The 5010-nt window shown below is 35.3% G+C and overlaps 1 long non-coding RNA gene across 2 annotated transcripts; it reads left to right on the forward strand.

Annotated features, from left to right (window-relative positions):
* Nucleotides 1–362: 362 nt before the first annotated feature.
* On the forward strand, nucleotides 363–2286 carry LOC115993106. 2 transcript variants are annotated; one of them, XR_004092777.1, is made up of 3 exons: nucleotides 363–752; nucleotides 985–1204; nucleotides 1364–2286. It is a non-coding gene; the product is annotated as an uncharacterized LOC115993106 (long non-coding RNA). The 2 variants fall into 2 exon arrangements; XR_004092776.1 differs by lacking the exon at nucleotides 1364–2286 and having other exon boundaries at nucleotides 371–752; nucleotides 985–1344.
* The last annotated feature ends 2724 nt before the right edge of the window (nucleotides 2287–5010 follow it).

Below are 5010 nucleotides of genomic sequence, written 5' to 3' on the forward strand. Positions count from 1 at the left end.
TTTATTTTTTGCATAACCCTTTTAATCATTTGTTATGTCCATTACAAAATCGAGCAAAAAACACATATTGATAAAATTAAAAATGAACACAAAATTATGCTTTCTAATCAATTTTTAATTTTTTTATATGATACAAAAAAATTAAAAAATGAAAATAGTAAATTTGATGGGTGAAGAATCAAATAAGAGGGTTCCTGACATTTAATCTAGCCTAAAAGAGTTTAGTAGCCAAGAAAAGATTTTAATAATTAATTTCCAAGAAGAAAATTAACATATTCACAGTATATAAATAGAATTGAAAGTAGGAAAAAAAATGAAAAAAAAAAAAAAAAAAATGAAAGACACAGAAGCTATTGAAATTGGGAAAGAGGAATCACCTTTTCCGAGGGAGTAAAGAAAATCCAAAGGAGGCAGCTTTGGCTCTATCGATGGAACTATTGTTAGAAAGAGGCCTTGGCTGCCGCCTTCTATAGGACCTGTCCTTCTCCTATCTATGGGCTTTCTTTTGTCTTATCTCCTCTACCCTTCTGCTTTTACATCTCTCTCTCTCTCCATTCCTAGCTGCTACTCTTTGCCTCTCTTCAAGGCCACACAAATGATATTATAAGGGAGCTCATCAAAGCTTAACTATGTTATATATATATATGTAGTTCTACAATATAGTGGGGAAAGCAAGAGCTACACACAGCTTTCTCTCTGAAATTCTGCTGTTACCATCTGCAAATTTTGTTATTCTCTCTGCATTTCAGCTGGTACGTTTTCCAAGTCCTGGGAACACTTTATTTAATAAAGTCAGCAATATATACCTGAAAATAACAGCGTTAGTTATTGGTGATTACATATTTTCAACATTATTGTTAACTAAATAGTCTGTTCTTCCATTTTTAAAGGTAGGGCAAGAAGAATTTTATGTTCTTGATTGCCATAGTTTTTGTACTTGGGTGTAATTCTAAATGCTTACATAACTTTGTGGTGATTTTACAGGTTTGGGAAGCTCAAAACTTAGGGGACCACGCCAAGTCTGGTAGTAGTACTCGTCTACTGTTGATATGCCTAGCTATGCTTGCCTGGCTCCCTGAATGCCATCTATGAAGCTTGTCAAAGAGTGTTGGCAACCTTCCTACTTGGCATGAGGGGAGTCACGCAGGCCCAAATGTGATGATTACTGATAGTACTTATATGTAAATGCCTCTTGCAATCCTTTGTAAGCATCATCCTCTATATATGTACTTTATTTCTTTAATTCATTGATTTTATTGCACATTCAACATCCTTAATTACCACTATCATAACCTACTAAATTGGGAACTCATGTAAGATATATATGTTTCTGATTTCACATTAGTCTTGCATCTCTCTACAGGTAGATCTTCGTGTGTATGTATATATTTATTCTAGGAGGCTTGTGCGAAAGCAACCAAGTTGATTGCAATTAGCCCAGGATAACCTCCCCTTAAGCTTAGATAATTTTTAGTGTACCATCAATGGGTGGTACCTCATGGCAGATTTTGGATGTCAATGAAAGCTTTTCGCCAGTGTTTTCTGAACTTAATATATATGTGGCTGTGAAGTACTCCTTTGATGCAGGTTCCTGGGCCTGGGTTTTGTGTCCAAGGGCCTGTTTGGTAGGCCATTTCAAGCAACTTTTAGAGCATGGTAAACATACTAATAGACATTTTCACACTTATTCATCCACACGTATATCAAAAACACTCAAACAATATTATTCAAACTCCTTTATTAAACACCCCTAAATCTCCTCAACTCTGAAAAATATTGATATCCTCCATTCATATCTACCTTCAAACTGCAGCTGGACCTACTAGCCATCATATAACTATAAAGCTTGCAGTATTTGTTGCGTGATCTTTTATTTTTATTTATTTTTTCCTTTCTTTCTTTTCCTTTTTTTATTGTGTACATGTCTTGATTGAGATTTGAGATAACACATGTTCGTTGTCTTGTTTTTGATAGTATTGAAGCCTATTGTTCTTTAGTTTTCAATAGAATTAGTACCCATTTTTGTCTTTCTCTTACTCCCTTGGAAACATATGCTAAGACTTGTATACATCAATCATTAATGTTGTACTCATGATGTCTACAAGTCTGTCCAACTTGGGTTGCCAATTTTGACTAGGCAAGACAAAGACCCAACCTACAGCCAAGAACAAACAGTCCACTATGGAAAATTATTAGATACTTTGAAAAAGGTAATGTGGTACTTCTCACCAACCAATTTGTGATGGCTTCTTAATACAATGGGCTAGTTAACTGGTGGCATTTGGTTAATGCATTATATTAAGAAAGATTTGATATAATTTTTATGAAAAATATAAAAAATTGTTAAAAAAAATTAAATATATATATATTTTTTTATAAAAACTATCTAAAAATATTTCTTTAACTAATATCTTTAGGACATTTGTTTACTTTTCCTCCTTGCTACAAAAGCATGTCAAACTTAATCAAAAGATAAAAAGAATAACTCTTGATCACAAAGAATCATATTAGCATTTTTTTGCGAATCATTTTAGTGGTTCACATATATAAAAATAAGAAATATTCGAATAGTTTAAAAGTAATGAAATTTGCTGATGGCGTTCTCTGGCTAATATACAGCCACCATATCATTGCCAGAATTAGGTGAAATCTGATGAAATAAAAGCAAGCTTGCTTTTAAGTGTCAATAATGAACTTGCAAGAGGTCCTAAAGGGGTTTTTAGAAGTATCTGAAGTGTCTAATTTGAAGGAGATAATGCTTGGAAAATAGAGTCACTTTCTTCAAAAAAATTTATAAGTATCTTTTAAAAATGAAGTACTCTTTATGTCCTATTGTTGTTGTTATTTATTATTTTTATTTTTAAATGAAATTGTATGTCAAGGACTCTAAGTTGGTGTATTCCTTTAGTTTCTATTGTATTTTTGGAGCTCATTAGCTTAATGTGAATGTGATCTGACGGAGAAATAGCAAAGCCCACATGAACTATCTATAACACACCATTTGTTTGATTTCGTTTAGCTTATTTGTTAAAATATGAGACAAAAAATATACATTTTGATAATTTATTTGTTAAATATGTGACAAAAAAAGAAAGATAAAAATTAACTTATTTAAAAAAAATTAATTTCATTAGATTTAAATAAATAAAAAATTGAGACAAAAAATGGAATGCAAAATGCAAAAATCTTTTTGCCTAATAGACACTAGGTCCTTTAAGCTTAAAACATTAGCCTAATAAGGAACAGGCATTAAAAATCATAAAATTTTCAATTTCTCCAACAACTATCTATAACACAATTTCCATTCAAAAAAAAAAAAAAAAAAAAAAAAAAAAAAAAAAAATCTATTACACAATTTCCTTATAGGCCTAATAAAGGAAATGACATAAAGAAAAGTTATTAGTCAATAGTGTTTTTTCTATCCATTATTACATGTCTGCGTCATGTAATTTCTATCAAGTCTTATCACTCTAAAATGTCTATATAAATCAAGCAGTTTCTCTCGCGGCTAGGGTTTAGGGTTGACTCTTCCCACGGCTAGGGTTTAGGGTTTTCTCTTCCCACGCATGTAGAATTTTGTACCTAACCTGGTTTAGGTTTCTTGTTCCCTTCAACTTTTAGTGTTTGATAGGATGGTGGGGTCTGGTGGTTTGTAGTGCGACAGTTGGTTTTGTTGTTGTTTTGGTTCTGTATTATCTATGGCTGGCCTTGAAGAGTTGTGGTCACGATTTTCTTTAATAGAGGATGAAGAGGGCGGGGCAGAGGTGGCCCATCAGGAGGAGGTAGTAATACATCGTTTGGCTAGCAAGTTTTTCACTAAGCGCACTCTAAATATCGATGCGGTGGCCCGTACATTTAAGCCGTTGTGGAAACCTGCTGGTGAACTTAAGATCCGAGATATCGGAGAGAGTATTCTGTTGTTTGAGTTTGAAGATGTTCTCGATCTTGAGAGGGTGCTGGAATATGAGCCATGGTCATTCGACAAGAGTTTGGTGGTTTTCAAAAAGGCGTCTGATGTGGAGTCTATCCCTTTCTTAGAGTTTGATTGTGTCACATTTTGGGTGCAAATCCATAACGTGCTTGAGAAAAGCTTGAATCATGAGACTGGTGAAACCATTGGTAAAATGATAGGCTCAGTGATCTAGGTGGCCGATACAGAGGATGATGGGGCCGGTGGAGAGTTTTTGCAAGTCCGAGTTGCGGTTGACATAACTAAACCTCTTCCACGCTGCTGTAAGTTATGGGCTGAAGGAAAACACATTGGTTGGGTTGGTATCCACTATGAACGTTACCCAACTTTTGCTATTGGTGTGGACGGGTTTCGCATGGTGAGAGGGATTGTGAAGTGTGGTTGAAGGGGAAAGGGAACTTGAAAAGAGAGGATCAACAGTACGGTGAGTAGATGTGGGCTGAACAGGTTCGACAAACTCGAAATTCAGTTGCTGTGATCTCAGGTAACTCTCGCAGTCAAGCGCCTTGGGGTAGAAAATTTACATCTTCATCAGGTAAGGGCAATGGACAAACTGCTGATAATTTTTCAACATCCTCTAGACATGGTTCAAAGGGTGGTGCGGCTTCTACAATGAAAGTGGATCAGCGCAACATTGAGAAGGGTGGTCCTAAGCTATGTAAAGAGGATTATTCAAAGGGTAAAGATCAGGGACACAGTGATGGGATTGAAGGCCATAGTGTGTGCTATTCCTCTCGGATTGAAAGGGGTGTGGTGGGTTTGACATTAAAGGAAGGAAATAATGGTGGTAACAGTTTTGCTAGTGGGATGAAGATTCGGCCAAGTCCTTTAGAGGATTGTACTAACCACAGTGTTGTAAAGTCTATCCCTTTAAGAACCTGGAAGAAAATTGCTCGTCTAAGTCAACAGTCTGATGTAGACAGGCAGCCGAGTAACTTGGAGCGACGCCCTGAGATAGATCCTGATGAAGTCACTTTGAATAAAAGGCAATGTATGGATTTTTCCTACTCCCATAATAAGGAGAATTTTGAGGTGGTGGC

This window comes from Quercus lobata, chromosome 5 (assembly GCF_001633185.2).
Source record: "Quercus lobata isolate SW786 chromosome 5, ValleyOak3.0 Primary Assembly, whole genome shotgun sequence".
Taxonomy (NCBI): Eukaryota; Viridiplantae; Streptophyta; class Magnoliopsida; order Fagales; family Fagaceae; genus Quercus; species Quercus lobata.